Source organism: Hyaena hyaena, unplaced genomic scaffold (genome assembly GCF_003009895.1).
Source record: "Hyaena hyaena isolate Hyena2069 unplaced genomic scaffold, ASM300989v1 scaffold_369, whole genome shotgun sequence".
NCBI lineage: Eukaryota > Metazoa > Chordata > Mammalia > Carnivora > Hyaenidae > Hyaena > Hyaena hyaena.
The window spans coordinates 1641550-1658456 of NW_024081000.1; the positions used below are offsets into that span (position 1 = coordinate 1641550).

The 16907-nt window shown below is 42.7% G+C and overlaps 1 pseudogene; it reads right to left on the reverse strand.

The window, feature by feature from the left end:
• Positions 1-8451: 8451 nt before the first annotated feature.
• LOC120244063 lies at positions 8452-9324 on the reverse strand (annotated as a pseudogene).
• Between the last annotated feature and the right edge of the window lie 7583 nt (positions 9325-16907).

Consider the following 16907-nt stretch of genomic DNA (forward strand, 5'->3'; position numbering starts at 1 on the left):
TTAGCATTACTGGCCCATTTTTACTTTGGAAAGCTCTTGCAGTGTACAGAACAGAAAAAGACTTTCTCAACAGTCACAAGTGAAATAATTGATTTCCTGTGGGTGGTACTGGGGACTAGGAATCGTGTGGGGTAACAAGGAACATAAGGGCTTGTTGCTACCAATTGACCACTATTCTCTGCTAGGTCCATGCTCAGTACTTTGTATATGGTGGTCTTGGTTTACCTTCAGTACAAGCAAAAACTGAGATGCGTTAAAGGAAAGTCAACAATTTGCTCAGGGTCATTTGACTAATAAAGGGACAGTGAGAAGCCAAACCAAAGCCTTTTTACTACATCCCTGTGCACAGATTGGCTTGCTTTTAAAAATCCAATTCTGAGAAATGCAAACATGCAGCAGATAAATGGAACATGACCAACTGCTCACTTAATAAAAGGATTCTTTGCTTTAGGAAATTATTAGCGATAAGATTCTTTCAGAACAGCAGTTTCCCCTAGTACCTTTAAAATGAGCTATAATTGTGTGGCCTCCAGGGAAATGTGAAAAATGCTTATGATAAGTGAAGAGCTAGAATTAATAAATGGAATACTGCATACAGTAGATAAAAGAATGGAAGAAAGTATCAAATATAATTATGATTATTTCTGGGTTGTGGTTTTATGGGTGGCTCTTATTTTCTCTTTCATGCTTTGCTGAGTTTTCTATAAAGAGCATGATTTATTATTATTATCATGATATAGACTCTATAATGATTAAGAGCTCACTGGAATTGCATTGTCCAGGTTCAAATACTGGCTCTACCATTAACCACAGCTCAAAAGCTAAACCCAGTGAGCTGCTTATGTTTAAACAGACAGCCCAAGAGCTAAGAATGGCTTTTAGACTTTTAAGTGGTTGAAATAATTCAAAAGAACAAATATTTCATGGCACATGCAAACTATACGATGCCTGCAAATTGCAGGGCCCAGAAATAAAATTTTGTTGGAACATGAACGTGCCCATCCACGAGGTCAGAGGCTGCATGGCTGGAAGTCCATGCTATTCACTACCTGGTTCTTAGAGAAAATCTGTGCTGATCCCGGACTTACTAACCACGTTGAATCTGGGCAAGGTGCTGTGTTCACTGTGCCTCCACATTTTATCTATAAAATGGAGATAATATTTCTCATTTCACACAGTATTATGGAGATGGCAAAATGGGTTACTACCCTTAAAAACACATGGAATAGGGGCGCCTGGGTGGCTTAGTCGGTTAAGCGTCCGACTTTCGCTTGGGTCATGATCTCACGGTTCGTGGGTTCGAGCCCCGCGTCGGGCTCTGTGCTGACTGCCAGCTCAGAGCCTGGAGCCTGTTTCAGTCTGTGACTCCCTCTCTCTCTGACCCTCCCCTGCTCATGCTTTCTCTCTCTCCTAGAAATAAATTAAAAAAATTAAAAAATAAACAACAACAACACATGGAATGGTGCCTGGCATATAATAAAATTGTTGTGATAAGATAATACTTATCTTAAAATGTTAAAAAAAAAAAAAAGGTGCAATGATCTCTGAACAGTAGTTCTCTGAATCTCTCAGTAGATCTCTGAACACTGGGCATGTGTTTTAGGGACAGGCTTTCTTCCTGAGGTCAGGGACAACTATGATTGAGCAGGTGATATATGGCACCTTAGATAGGAAGGCATTACTCCCCGCCAGACTGGCATTCAAGTCAGTCTCTCCCCAAATCCCCACCATATTGGCAGTGTGGAAAAGGTGATCTCTGACTTCTCACTGTATGCTCCTGGACCCCTGGACCAAATCCTCACCAGTTATCAACACCGTCAGTACTTTCTTTATGCTTCCCTTCTTTATTGATTCTCATTGATGAATGGAGACTTAGAAATTTTTACCAGTTCTCCCCCATGATTGTGATATGCCATAATAAGTTGTTGCCATGTTACCAAATGCAATAAGTCCCATTGGAAGTGATCAAGAGGGGTGCAGATAAATAGAAAGTAGGTAATATGGAAAACTTTTTTTAAACAAAAATTTTAATGTTTATTTTTGAGAGAGAGACAGAGATGGAGTCAGACAGAGACAGAGGGCGAATAGGGGAGGCACAGAGACAGAAGGAGACATAGAATCTGAAGCAGACTCCAGGCTCCAAGCCATCAGCACAGAGTCAAACCCATGGACCACTAGATCATGACCTGCACTGATGTCGGACGCTTAACCCACTGAGCCACCCAGGTGCCCCAATATGGGAAACATTCATTGTAGAGTTGTTGGAAGAAGCCAGTTGCTGCAGCTGGATATCAATAACCATCATGAACTCAAAGACTCAGTCTGGTTTAAGTTTATAGAAGATTTTTATTCTCTGGAGGGGGAAAAAAAAGCCCTTTACTGCCATTTATGGTTATAAATTGCAGAAGCCTTGACTCAAATACCTGAGATTCCTGCCGATACTCTTATACGAACCTTTTAAAATGCACAACCCAGTGTTTTCTCTGTCCCTAGACTGTTAACTCTGTTAGTTTGAAGAGTGCCAGAGTATTTGAGAATGCGTCACTGTGCAAACAAGAGCACTCCATAGTGTTGATTAAAAGATACAGTGACCTGGGGCGCCTGGGTGGCTTGGTTAAGCGTCCGACTTTCGCTTAGGTCATGATCTCGCGATTCATGGGTTCGAGCCCCGCGTCGGGCTCTGTGCTGACTGCCAGCTCAGAGACTGGAGCCTGTTTCAGAGTCTGTGACTCCCTCTCTCTCTCTGACCCTCCCCTGCTCACGCTGTCTCTCTCTCTCTGCTAGAAATAAATAAAACATTAAAAAAAAAAAGATACAGTGACCTGCCCCTCCCATTCTCCACCTACATGCAGGCCTAATTAGAATAAATTATACATACAACTGTGATGCTAAAATGCAAAAGTGATGGTCAGTTACAGAGATGTTTGAACTTAAAATGCTAACTATATGAAACCTATAGTTAAGATCTTTAAGAACTAATGAAAATTCAGACTTTTTTTGCAGCCTAAGAATTAACTTGATTTATGGGATTATCGCTTAAAATGATTGGTACCTTGGTAGAAGTGATGGCTCATTTTGCCCAATTTGGAAATAGAAATGGTGATCAGAAAATGAGGTGAAGGACCCTTTCAACTCTACAAGACTACATTTTAAATCATTCCCCAGTCACGCAGAATCATTATTTGTAAGGACTAAGTTATGCCAAAGTCCGAAGGAATGGTTCCTTAACTCTTCTGAGTCTGAGCTATTTTCATTGCTGTGACCCTCAAACTCAATTTTAAACTTTGAAACCATTGTGTAGCAACCAAATCACTGGGATTTTTAATCAAATAATACCTATATTCCATCCCCCAAGAATTGGCTTATGAAGACTGAAAACCCATGGGTTGTGTGGACAAGCTCATTAAAGAAAAGCGAATGAAAATAACCTCAAGCCCCTCCAAATCTATTAAAAATATGGAAGTAAAAAGAAAATTCAATACATAACAATGGATCTTGCCCTGTGCATGAAATTCTATATTAAGGTCACTCTTTTTCTTTTGGTGACAGTGCTCTCAAAAGGAGTAAAATGAACTGTTAAAAATTGTGTATAACATTCGTCCCATGTTAAGAACGATGTACTGTATGTTAGAGCATGAGTTTTATCTGCTCCCTGCTGTTCAGCCCCAAGGAACACTTCATGTATTGCAGATTAACATTGGTTTATACATTTTATAGTTTAATAAACCAAAAATGTAATCCTGGGATGCTTACAAAGCTTAACCTAATTAACCAACTCTCACTATTCAGATCATTCAAGAGGAAAAGAAAACCAATAATGTGTATTTGAAATAAATACTTTGGGATATTTTCCAACAAAAAAATTCCTTTTGCTTTTCAACACTCCCACTGTTCTGGGTACTAGGAGAGGCCAGCCATAGCACTTACAGTAGTCAGAGATGGATCAGAAGATATACGGCCTGAGTAACACCTAACTGTGATTTAAGATTGTTCAGCTGTCTGTATCACTTTATTTTTTATTTATATTTGTATTTTTAATTTTATTTTTTAAATGTTTCTTTATTTTTGAGAGAAAGAGAGAGAGCACAGGCGGCGGGGAGAGGCAGAGAGGTGGGGGGGACAGAGGATCTGGAATGGGCTCTGCGCAGACAGCAGCGAGCATGCAGGGCTTGAACTCACAAACTGTGAGATCATGACCTGAGCTAAAGTAGGAGGCTCAACCGATTGAGCCACCCAGGCACTCTATTTTTTTTTATTTTTATTTTTTTAAGTAATCTCTATACCCAGCATGGGGCTCAAACTCATGACCCCAAGATCAAGAGTCACATGCTCTCCTGACTGAGCCAGCCAGATGCCACTGTCTATACCACTTTAGTTAGAATCCTGGGAAGGATGACTTTGGTCCAAGGGCAGACCAATAAAGAAAGGGAGAGAACTAGCATCTGTGGAGCCCTGCCATGTGCCTTTTAAGTACTTAGGCTGTTTCCATTTTGTCTTCAGAACAACTCTGCAAATGAGGTATTAACATCCCCATTTCACAGATGAAACACCTGAGGCTCAGGGAGACAAACTGATTTTTCCAAGGACATAACTAATAAGTGGCAAAGTCTAATTTGAGCCCATGCCTTTATTGAGAGTTCTAAGTTCTGTAAAGAAATAAAGCCCAGGGGAAGCACAACTGAGTTAATACCCAGAAGTACTCATTCTTTCAGTAGGGAAAGCAAACCACAACCAAGCTAAATGCAAAAAGGTGAATAAAATGGAAAAATGATGGGGTTGTCATGATAGCAGAGTCTCATCTATCCATGTACTTTGAAGTCCTCAAAAAATGCACCAATACACTTGGTTCAGGAGATTTGTAAGAAGGCCCAAGTATTGGCCTGCCATATTGATTCCACTGGAAATGAATGTGTGGGCTGCAAGCTATGGGAGGGCTGTACCCATCTTAGTCCCTGCTCTCTCTTCAGTGCTCTGGGACAGAATAGACTTGAGGCTAAATAGCTTGTCCATTGATCAAAGGAAGAAAACTGAAGTCTTTACATTCCATGTAGCCCAGAGATACTTGTGAGTTGCACAATGAGTTATTAGGGAGATGAGTTCACAGTGGTCAGCTCACCCCCCCCCCCCCCAAGAACCAGGGCTGGGCAGGGGGTGAGGTAAACAAAGAGCCTAGGGTACAAATTTTAATGAGCCACTCCTCTCAGTGCCTTGTACGTGTAGGATCAGCACCTGAGAGTGGGAGCCTTCTTAAATTTGGCACCCTCGGCACTTTGTTCAGCTCACCCTACTTCTGGCCCTGCCAAAAACAATCTATGAGTTTATTTTGGACTAGTATAACATAGGAGTTAAGAGGACAGACTGTGGGGGCACCTGGGTGGCTCAGTCGGTTAAGCATCCAACTTCAGCTCAGGTCATGATCTCACAGTTCATGGGTTTGAGGTCTGCATTGGGCTCTGTGCTGACAGCTCAAAGTCTGGAGCCTGCTTCGAATTCTGTCTCCGTCTCTCTCTGCCCTTCCTCCATTCATGCTCTGTCTCTCTCTGTCTCTCAAAAAAATAATAAAAAACATTAAAAGAGTACAGACTCTGGACTCAGTTCAGCTTCCAATCCATGCTTTGCCTCCTAGTAACACTAACCAGCTGGAAGCTCAGGCAAGTAACTTACCAGTAACCTCTCTACACATCTGTGGTTACCTGCAAAATGAGGTTTATAGTTGTATCTATCTTACAATAGGCTTGCTATGGGGCTTAAACAAAGTACTGCATGGAGAGTGGTTGGCATTGGGTAGTGAGAGTGTCCATACTCAAGATTCCAAGAAAAACCTACCAGCCGCTTCCCAGAAGGCAACTCAGAGTGGACTACTAAAGCTCAGTAAGTGATAAGTGTCTAGTAGGGTAAGTAGTTAAATAAGGTTAACTAGGGGAGTGAAGAAGAAGCAATGATTTTGGCCTGGATTATGGTAATGGCAACATAATCCTTGAGGATGACCAATAGCTCTCCAGGAAGCCCATTCTTGAGTCTAGGAAAATGAGATTTCCAGAGATAAACACCTTCCCCTTTATTCTGTTAGTTCAGAGAACAACACAGCTGTGTGAGTGGTCTGCAGAAAAGCTTCATACTGGGCTGGGACTGTGTATAAATTTTCTCCAGTTCTCACTCATAAGAGTGCTTAGCAGTAGTGTCAGCTGCATTCTTTTGATGTGATCAAGTGAGTTGATCTTGTGTGATATAAACGTCCATGGACCCAGCCCCAGGTTTGAATACTTAGGTATCGTTCTATAAGCACCACGATGCTGGCTATTCTCTTGTGGGAAACACTCACTGTCCCTTTTCATGGATGAGAAAACAGGACACAGTTTGTGAGGGAATGGTGGGTGGTTTTGGATGTTCAGCTAAATAAGACTATTATTGGGGGAAAAAACATTACAATTTCTAGAAAAGTAAACACTCAAAACTGTTTTCTTCATCATTTTGTAACCATTATGGCAAGAATCATGAATGGATGATAAACGTAGCTGGAAAATCTTGATGAGAAGAGCATTTATAATGTTGAAACTTAATAATTGTGACTCCTGAAAGATGCCATCTTAACCAAATGGTTATCAAGAAGGGGACAAAGCAAAAAAAAGGGGGGGGGGAAGAGGGACAAAACTACATTATGTGCCTCCTGAAGGGATGCACAGAGGAGGGCAGATCACTTCTGTGATATTCTTGCCCCAAAGGTATAACTTGAATCTAATAAAAAGGATTTTAGACTCAACCAAAGGATATTTTACAAAATAACTGTCCTGTATTCTCTAAGATTGTTAAGGTCTTGGGAGGCAAAGAAGGCAGAGACCATTTCACATTACAGGATACCAAAGATAAAAGATGAATAAATGCAACATATCATCCTAGAATGGATTCTAGAGAAAGAGGAATGTTAGAAAGGACAATCTAGGGACAAACTGACCACATTTGAATTTTGGTGACAGCAATGTGTCAATGTTAAATTTCTTCATCTTCAAACTATATTGTGTTATTAAGAGAATGTCCTTAGGCATTGGATATTTAGGAATAGAGGGGCATGATGTCTGTAATTTATTCCTGAATGGGCTTAGGAAAAAAAGTAATGACAGGTAAACATATATGAGTGTAAGAGAAAATTTAAAAAAGCAAATTAGGCAGTATGTTAGTGGTGAATCTGATTAAGTTAGGGGAGTTTTTGTTATTCTTGCAACTTGTCTATAAGTCTGAGATGATATCAGAGTAAAAAGTTATAAAAAGGAGATGTTTTCTGAGTTACTCAAACATACAAATGTATAAATTTAGCCTCTGTCATTTATGTATGTAGACAGTGAAATGGTTAATTATATATATTTTTCCTGTTTTACCAGTTTTATTTCACATTATGGAAAACAAGAACCAATAACAGTGGTTTTCTTCCCATTCATACGGATTTTAGGGGATGACTCCCTTTTCCCCTGGAGAAATAGCCCACAGACAAAAAAAAGTAGCACCACATTGTGAAATCTGTGAGTTGCAGAAGTCAGTAGCTTGAAGGCGACCCCCAGGGCAGAGAAGAAAGCAAGTGTGTCACAAGAGATGGGACAAGCACCTCAGGACCACAAGCTGGGGAAACCGGTCACTTCTGTCGTCAACACCACTGACCCGGAACAAACTGGGGGTACCCTTTATCTCTTGGCATCCACCACCACCTCAAAGGGATCGCTTTTCGCCTATGGTCTGAAGAATGCTTTTCAAATGACACACGAGTGTCTTTGAGGAGTCGTGCAAAGAGAAATGCCCAAGTGTGAATAAGAGCCATGCCAAAGTTCAAGGTCAGGGAAGAGCCTCCAAGCCTCCAAGGAAAAGGAAACTTAGAATGTCAATGTCTTGTGACTTTAACCAACTGCCTCTGTTGGACTCAAGAGGGAATCTTTAAAAATTCGAGGGATCAAATCACCATATATATGATGTTCTACAAACCCCGTAGGATTACATTCCTGGATGGTGACCAACTTATATCCCGAAGCAACAGAGACCGATACTGAGGCTGCCAAATTTAAAAACTAAAATTGAAATTATGCTTCCTTCAAAATGAATTGGGTTTGTGCCTTTTTTTTTCCTCCTGCTTTCTTCCCTGTTGCTGCAGGTATTTGTTACCTAATGCTTGAAGTGAAAAGGTAAACTTTATGTGCAGAGACTGGGCACCCCTGAGAAGGCAGGGGGCTGGAAGAACAGGAGTCAGGACTCACTGTGCTCTTAAAATGACTTGGCCCTTCCTCCAGCCTTGAGAACCCATCCCTGAGGTTAGTTTGAGGTTCGTCTGCAAGCCTGGGGACTGCTCACTGTCCACTGGGGCACAGGAACAGAGTGAGGTCTTTAGTATCACGTAGGTATGAACTGCACATGAGTGGGAAAGAAAACGATGGTTGCTCTTGAGGCTGGGCTGGTTCCCCCATCCTAGCTTTAGTAGGATGTGTCTGTGCCCACTGACTCCATTGAGTGGGTGGGCACTGGTGGGAACACCGAGGTCGGGTGTGTGTGGTAGGAAGTCTGCACATCAGGGCTCGGTGACTGCAAACGGTCTGTAAATGAAGAGCCAACTGTCTCCCCTTGACTGGAGGGAGCCTGGGGGTGGGCATGGAGGGCAGGATCCCAGATTCATAATGCAGGATCTGGCCTATGAGGCCAAAGCTGGGTGAGATCATCCTCCTCTGCTTGATATAACATAAGGCCTCTTTCAGGCAGACTACTTGGTCCTCAGGAGATAGCCATGCAGAGTTGGGTGAACAGGAGATCCTGGCATTGCAGTGGTCAAGAACCTTGCCTCCCTTTTTCCTAACACAGTCCAATGAAGTCTATGCTTCTTGAAAGTGGGAACTAATGTCAGCCACATAGCTGTCTTCCTCAGGGATCCCTTTGTAGTGAAGGCGGGCCATGCTGGACTCAGAGCTCTGTTCTGAGACATTCAGTAAGACTGATGTGTGGGATGGTGTGGACCTTGCACTTGGATGCATGGTAGTCAGGTTAGTGTGGACCTTGCACTCAGATGCATGCTAAGCAGGTTGGTGGGGACTTTGCACTTGGATGCACTTTTGAAGTTGAGGAAAGGCAAGATTGCAAGTAGGCTGCCCTTCAACTGATGTTGAGCAACACCCTTCAACTGATGTTGACCACACTGGCTGATGAGGTCTCTCTTGTTGCAATTTTTTCTTGTGAAATGGGTTGCACATCCACACAACACTGAGGATATTCTGAGTAAAAGGTCTCATATCCCACTTTGAGGAAGTAAACCCTCAGGGCTGCAGCCAGCTGATGGAGCTCAGTGTTGCCTGACATATTCAGCCACAGGATGGGGCACCTGGCTGGCTCAGTTGGTAGAGCACACTACCCTTGATCTTGGGGTCATGAAGTTGAGCCCCATGTTGGGGGTAGAGATTACTAAAAAGAAAAGAAGGCAACACCAATGAGACTTGACATGTTCAGCTACTGACTAGCTGCTCACCACACCCAGAAGCCCTGATATATATATTTTAAGTCTTTGAATCTACATATTATCCCACACGTTTCCTCCTACATGGTTAAATACAGATTCCATACAAATTCTATCATTCAAGTTCAGAGTTGGGATAGATTTGTTAATGACAACATCAAAAATTCTGTTTTTAATGGAGGTTAAGATTTTTGGTATGGGGTTTCCTCTTATATAACATATCCATAAAATGGTAAGATTTGTCATTACTTGGTCATGTGGGATGGCTTATAGTTATAGAAATGCCAACAGTGACACTAACTTTCAAACTAATGACATTGAATTTAAAGAACTTAAGGAGGTAGCCCAAATGTAAGTTGTTCTAACATTTGTTCTCAGTGTAAAAGAAAATGTTTAAATCACATCTTGAGCTCAATTACATTTTCAGCCATACTATCACTACCCAATTATTTCACATATTGGCAGAAGCTTGAGATAGTATCAGAGCTCTTTAACCAGGTAGTATAACATCTGAAGTTGTAGTATTATTTGGGGACACTGAAATATTGATATTTTATTCTATTTGACCTTCTGTGCTAGAGGTAGCATTTGAGCAGAAAAGGACTATAATCTACATATGCATTGAAACCATCACAATCACAAATTGCCAAAACTATGTAAACTCAGGCAAGAAAACCTCAGTTTCTGAATTTTTCTGTTAACTTTAGTCTGTTACTTATCATGTGCTTTGTTAACATTCATTAGCAGGATCCAAAACTCACCGGCAATTCCAGGTAACTTCACTCAGTGCAGATTTTAATGACTAAACGAAAGAAAAGTAATCCTGTTCCCCGCTTCCTCTTCTGAGGATTGCACACACTGGGGTATTGTTCGCTACTGTTCTCCCTTGGTGGAGGAACAGCGCAGGAATGCCTCAGCCTTGACTCATCCTTGTTCTATTCTCGTCCTTGCTTACAAATCTTTCGGGCCCTCTGGACTCTGTTCTGGCCTTTGAGCATTTTCACCTGAACTTGGACTGGTTCTTTCACATTGCTGGGTCCTCAGTTCCCAAGTGGGCTTAGACCTCCGAATCCGCTAGGTATCCCACCTCTAGTTGAGGACCCACACTGTCTCCTGCACTGGGGAATCCCCTGTGGGGGCACCCAGCCCCAGGGGCAGCAGAGAGGAGATGTACAGCAGCTCTGAAGGCCTGGATCTTGGCTCCTTATGCTATCCCCCTGAAAGGTCCTTGACAATTGCACCAAAAATTTTTGTGCTGGAAACAACGAAGCTTTTAAGCCTGACTGATGGTGTATCTAAAGGAGTTATCTGCAAAGGACTTCAAAAAGAGTCCAAGTCAAGGTGATTTTAACACCAAAAAGAGCAATGTTTATAGTGAAAAGACATCAAATACATGAAAATTCATGAGTCTATAATGGTTCTTAAGAAAGATAACTCTAGAAAACACCTCTCATATTTGCTGTGACTTAAGCAGGATTAATCCCTTACTGTGAAACTAGTTAAGTGGAAAAGTAAGTGTTAGTATTGTCTGGTAGGAATTGCATTTCAAGGTAACCAAATAGCCCAGTTGAGCTATTCTTTACATAACAATGCAGGCATCATATAAAAGAGGAATGGTAAGATTCAAAAGGTGTGATTTGGAGACCTTTGAGTAAGGATGATCAATTGGCCTTAAATTATTTGGTGGACAGTTGGTGAAGTGCTGGACATTGTATGGAGCCCACATCTTGACATGCAGATGACGTATTGGCACAGGAAACCATGAAGTAGGAGAATAGAGATCAGGCCAGTTGTGATGCAAATGGGCCTATCATTTAAGTGGGTCTGCCAGCCTCTCATGTGGGATAATATGAAGTGTGTATTATCACTTCCCTTTTTGCATATGTATGTTTTGGTTTCGTTTTTTCTCAAGAGCTCTGAAATGAGACTGCCTGGTTTTTCTCCTGATGCTCTCTCACTTCTGGGTTGGGATCTTGAGCAATTTATACAATATCTCAGAGTCTCAGTTCCCTGGACTTCTTAGGGTTTTGTGAAGATCTAATGAGAATATTTGTAAAGGGGCACCTGGGTGGATCAGTTGGTTAAGCAACCAACGTTTGATTTTGGCTCAGGTCATGATCTCATGGTTTTTTGAGCCCCTCATTGGGCTCTATGTCGACAGTGTGGAGCTTGCTTGGGATTCTCTCCCTCTCTCTCTGCCTCTCCTCTGCTGGCACTCTCTCTCTCTCTCTCTCAAAATAAATAAGTACACTTAAAATAAAAGAATATTTGTGAAATTGTTGGATCAGGGCTGGACCATACAACACTCAATAAATTAGCTTTATTATTATTGTAAATAATTAGTTCCTGAATAAATGAATACTGTAGCTATAATGGCTATGTATACCTATGTTCCTCCCCTCTCCCTTCACTCACCCCAGTCCAGCCCATGAGATTCTAGACTTCTAGCGGGAGATAATTTGAGAACCTATAAATGTGTCAGAACCCAGTTTCCATATTCTCTCATCATTAACCCACCAGCAGAATCTGAGCAAGTCACTCAGTTTCCTCATTATGAGCCTGGAAAACAGGTGGGCAGAGCGGATGGTGCGTCAAGTGTGTGGCATATGAGGGAAAAAGATGACACAGACCATGACCCAGGGAACAATGTATATAAGAAATGTGATGGTTCCCCCACTCAGGGTACAGCACACTGACCTCACTTCTCTTAAAATTTCTAGGATAAAACTGAAGGCTGCCTTGATTCTATCCCTTCCAGAATTTAGTGAACAAATATTTGTTAATATTATTAAATCCTTTAAATTTTTAATGATCATAATCCTTATTCCAAAATCAAAATTTCCTTGCACTTATCCCCTTATAAAACAGTACAATATACTTATAAACTACATCAATTGCCTGCTTCCCCAACTAGACTGTAACCTCCATGAAGGCAAAAATCTTTGTTTTGCTTGTAGATACATCCCCACACCTACAGCAGCACCTGGCATACAGTTAATACTTGGCAAATATTATCTTAATTGTTCAAAAATCCTTACTAAGTTATCAGCATGGAGATTGCTTGCTCTTATAAAGTATGGGGCTGAAGTCTGCAGCCTGTCAAATGGTATATTCATTTGTCTCCGCCCAAGACTGTTTTGAGTCAGGGAAACAACAGAGCTGTTTAAGGGTATGGGTGAGGCCTGATGTAAGTATGTGTAATACGTGTCACACTACAAAGCTGTTTGGGGTTTTCCCAGACAACCCAACTCAAGCTGTCTGCCTTGAAGGCTTGGGCTTTTCCTGCTGTCCCCTGTCTGCCTTTGGCATCTCCAACTCCCTAACAAATACTTACTGAGAGCCTATCACGAACCACTCACGATTCTAGACCCCTGGAAGTCATCAGTGAACAAAACAGAGAAAGATGTCTGCCCTGAACTGTGGGACATGGACTTTGAGAGAAAGAGCTGAAAAGTCATGCAGAGAATTTTGCCTGAGCTCCTGAATGGAGTCACAGTTGCCCGACATGGGGGAGTCTGTGGCGGGCAGCCTTCAGGGCAGAGATGGAAGTCCAGCTCTTTAAACATCTGTAGAAGGACGCCTTGCTTCTCCCCTGTCCGGTTAGAATGATCTTCCGCACAACCTGCCTCAGCATTAAAACCTGTTCTCCAGATGGAGCCCTATTTATCAGTCCTTGTACTTCAGTTTGATCTCAGTCTTTGCTTCCAGAATGGCTCTCATTCTTGGTTGGTTCAAATGCAATCACAAGAGCAGGATGTTTGAGTGGGAGGGGTTGCAGTGTAGGGGTCCTTAAGCAAGAGACAGGCAGCAGTCAGGTGACAATCACGGGGACCCATGTCACCACCACACATCAGATTGGAGGCATATGAATTAAATCTGTGGCAGTAATTGCAGAGCATGAGAAAGAAGGATGGGTCAGTGGCCAAGCGGTCCTTGACAACAGAGTTGTTCATGTATATCGTTTTGATTCATTAAAAAAAAGAATGCCATCGTACAAACTGGCTTAAATGTTAGTAGCCAGTTCTGGCTGATGGGAACATGGGTGTTTATTGTTTTGCTTTTGCACTTTCTGTGTGGTAAGCATATAGATTAGAACAAGGTGGTAGTGGTTAAGAACAGACTACCTGGGTTCAGTTCCAGCTCTGTTACTTATTAGCTGTGTGACCTTGGCCAGTGACTCAGCCAGTCTCTCTTTGTTCATGTTATAAAGATTGGGCTGAGGTTACGTGAAAAGCACACAGATGAATGCTTGGTGCACAGCTAAGGGCTATTGAAGTGTGAGCTGTTATTGTTCTTAGAATTAAGAATATAGTTTTAAGTAGGGGCCCCTCCATGGCTCAGTCCAACTTGGGTTCAGATCATGATCTCAGGGTTTGTGAATTGGAACCCTGCATGGGGCTCTGTGCTGTCAGATCAGAGCCTGCTTCAGATCCTTTGTCTCCCTCTCTCTCTGTCCCTCCTCTGCTTGTGCATGTGTGCTCTCATTCTCTCATTCTTTCTTTCTCAAAAATAAACGTTAAAAAAATAATATAGTTATAAGTAATTATAAATTAATCAACAAAGATTAATCAACTGCAAAGAAATCTTGCAGCCTTGATCAAAAAAGTTCTGCTAAATTCCCAAGATTCCCTGGATGTGGGCCCATGTATGGAGTGTACCTTGAGATCATGAGCAAGAAGGAATGGAGGGGAGACCTGCTAGGTGGATGCCCAGAGTGTTCACATGATTCCCTCTGAGACATCCTGGAAAAAAAAAAAAAAAAAAAAAAGAGTCCTTCCTTGTGGTTCCAGGAAGAATTAATAATTTACGTGCGGGAAGCATGAATTCCAAGAAGAAGACACAAGGCTTTTTCACACCTTTCTATGCAACAGGGTTCCTTCATTCCTCCCTCCCTCCCTCCTTCTTTCCCTCTCTTTCTTTCTTTCTCACCTGTTTTCTTGCTGCCCTTATCATCCATCTTTCAGTGATCACCTTTGCCATCTACGTGTGCAATGGATTAGCCTCACTACAGATGTGGGTTATTCAATGAGTGTGTATCTTCTAAAAAATTTGTAAATGTTTTTATTTATTTTTGAGAGAGATGGAGACAGGACTCGAGCAGGGAAAGGGCAGAGAGAGGGAGAGAGGGAAGCCCAAGCAGACTCCAGGATCTGAGCTGTCAGCACAGAGCCTGATGCAGGGCTTGAACTCATGAACACTGAGATCATGACCTGAGCCAAAGTCAGATGCTCAACCTACTGAGCCACCCAGGCGCCCCTAAACAAGTGTGTATCTTGAAGCTGTTTTTCTCTCCTTCAATTAGTTTGTAAACCAAATGCACCTCTACTATCTTTGCTGAGAGGAAATTACATCTTATTTGTATATTGTCTCTGAAGTTCAATGACACCTCCAGCATGTTTATTCATTTCTGATTTCACATGTAGGATAGGAAAGCAAAGAGCTCAGCTTTTAATCTTTAGAGGGAAACATTCATGAATGCACATAGACGGAGTCATAATTCCCTCTATGACTCATATCTCCCTGTACCTTTTGTTTTTCTTCTCCACTCACTGCTCTATCAGTTTCCTCACTATTTCTTCAAAGTATTCTCACCTTAAACCCGACTTTCATATCCTAAGAGACTCAGACTGTTGAAATAAATATTGGTTACCAGTCATTTGTCATTGGTGGCAGCGGTTAGGGTGTGCAGGGTGCTCTGGGCCAGTCTGTGAATAATGACCTCAGACCTAAACAGACCCCAGCTGAGAGAAGAGTCTACACTCACTAAACCCACTTCATCTGCAGGTCACTTCTTACTTCCTTGTGCCTCATCACATTACAGAACCTTTACCAATGTCGCCAGTGACTCCTTGCAAATCCCTAAAGCCTTGGCAGCCCTTGTTCTGATGCTGGCTCTCGGCCCTCCCTGGCCTGATGCTGGCTCTCCACCTTCCTGGCCCAGTTGCCCTGCACTTTGGCTGCCCTTGCCTTGGTCCTCTTCCCTCAGCCACTCCCTCCTAACTGCTTTTGTGACTCCCCTTCCCCTACCCACGCTTGGGGTGTCCCTAGGGCTGGCTTCCCTCTACTCTGCCATCAGTGTATGACTTAGTTTCTTAGATAAGATCCATGCATAGTATCTCCTGAAATCATCCAAACATTTTGCATGCTGTGATATTGTGACTTAAAATTTAAAAATATGCAGTTGGTCTTTGTTCCTATCCTTGGTACAGAGCTCCTGAAACCCGTGTAAATCTCTAAGTGATATGGGTATTAGGAGCATCTTTTGTTCTGTGCAGGTGACTCTGGGTGGGCTCCTGCATGGCTCCTGGATGGGACCAGTCACCAGAAAGACCTGCCATGATTAGGAGCTTGGGGTTTTCTGCTCCAACTCTCATTCTCCAGAGAGGGGAGAGGGGCTGGAAATGGAGTTATATGTCAGTCGTGCCTACAATTGTGCCTCCATAAAAAAATCCCAATAGTATGGGGCTCAGAAGGCTTCTGGGCTGGTGTGCACGTGGACATGCACGGAGAGTGGTGTGTATGGGGAGGGCATGGAAGCACTGCACCACATCCTGCGTACCATGCTGCATGCCTCTCTTCTATCTGGATATTCATCTCTGTTATCATATCATTGCCTAATTAACTGGTAAATAGTAAGTTAACTGTTTTCCTGAGTTCTGTGAACCTTCTCGTAAATTAATTGAACCTGGGAAGGGGTTTGTGGAAACCTCTGATTTTGAGCCTACCGGTCAGAAGCACAGATGACAAACTGGAATTGTGACTGGCATCTGAAGTGTGTCTGTTGGGGGCAGTCTTGTGGGACTGAGCCCTTCCCCTGTGGGATCTGACACTGTCTCCAGGTAGATGGTGTCACAATTGAGTTAAATTGTAGGACACCCAGCTGGTGTCACAGGATTGCTCAGTGTAGGGAAAAGTCCCCACATCTGGTGTCAGCAGTGTCGTGAGTTGACAGTTGTGTGAGTCAAGGGGAAGCACAGGCAGAAAACAGGTGTCTCTTCTACATGTGTCTGACTGATATATTTTCCTGGGGAAAGGGCCTCAAACTCTCATCATTCTTAGGAATCCATGACCCCATAAGAAGCAGTGGGGTCGGGAAGGAGGAAATGAGGGAAGGACACAGATGGAGCCCAAATTTGCAGGTGATAGGTGCTCCACACCCATATTTGGAAACTGCCCATTGGACGTCTCCACCTGATGATCCCACAGGCGCTTCCAACAACGTGACTAAAACTGAAATCAACCCCCCAAACAGGTTCGGGTTCCTGTTTTCTTTCACCTGTGCATGGCATTGCTGTTCACCCTGCTTCCCAAGTCAGAGCCTTGAGGGAGAGTTTAGCTTGTTAATTTGCCCTCACATCTCACACCCAACCAATCACCAGTTTCCCTTCTCTGTCCCTGCTTTCTTTCCATCCTTCAGCACCTGCTCAGT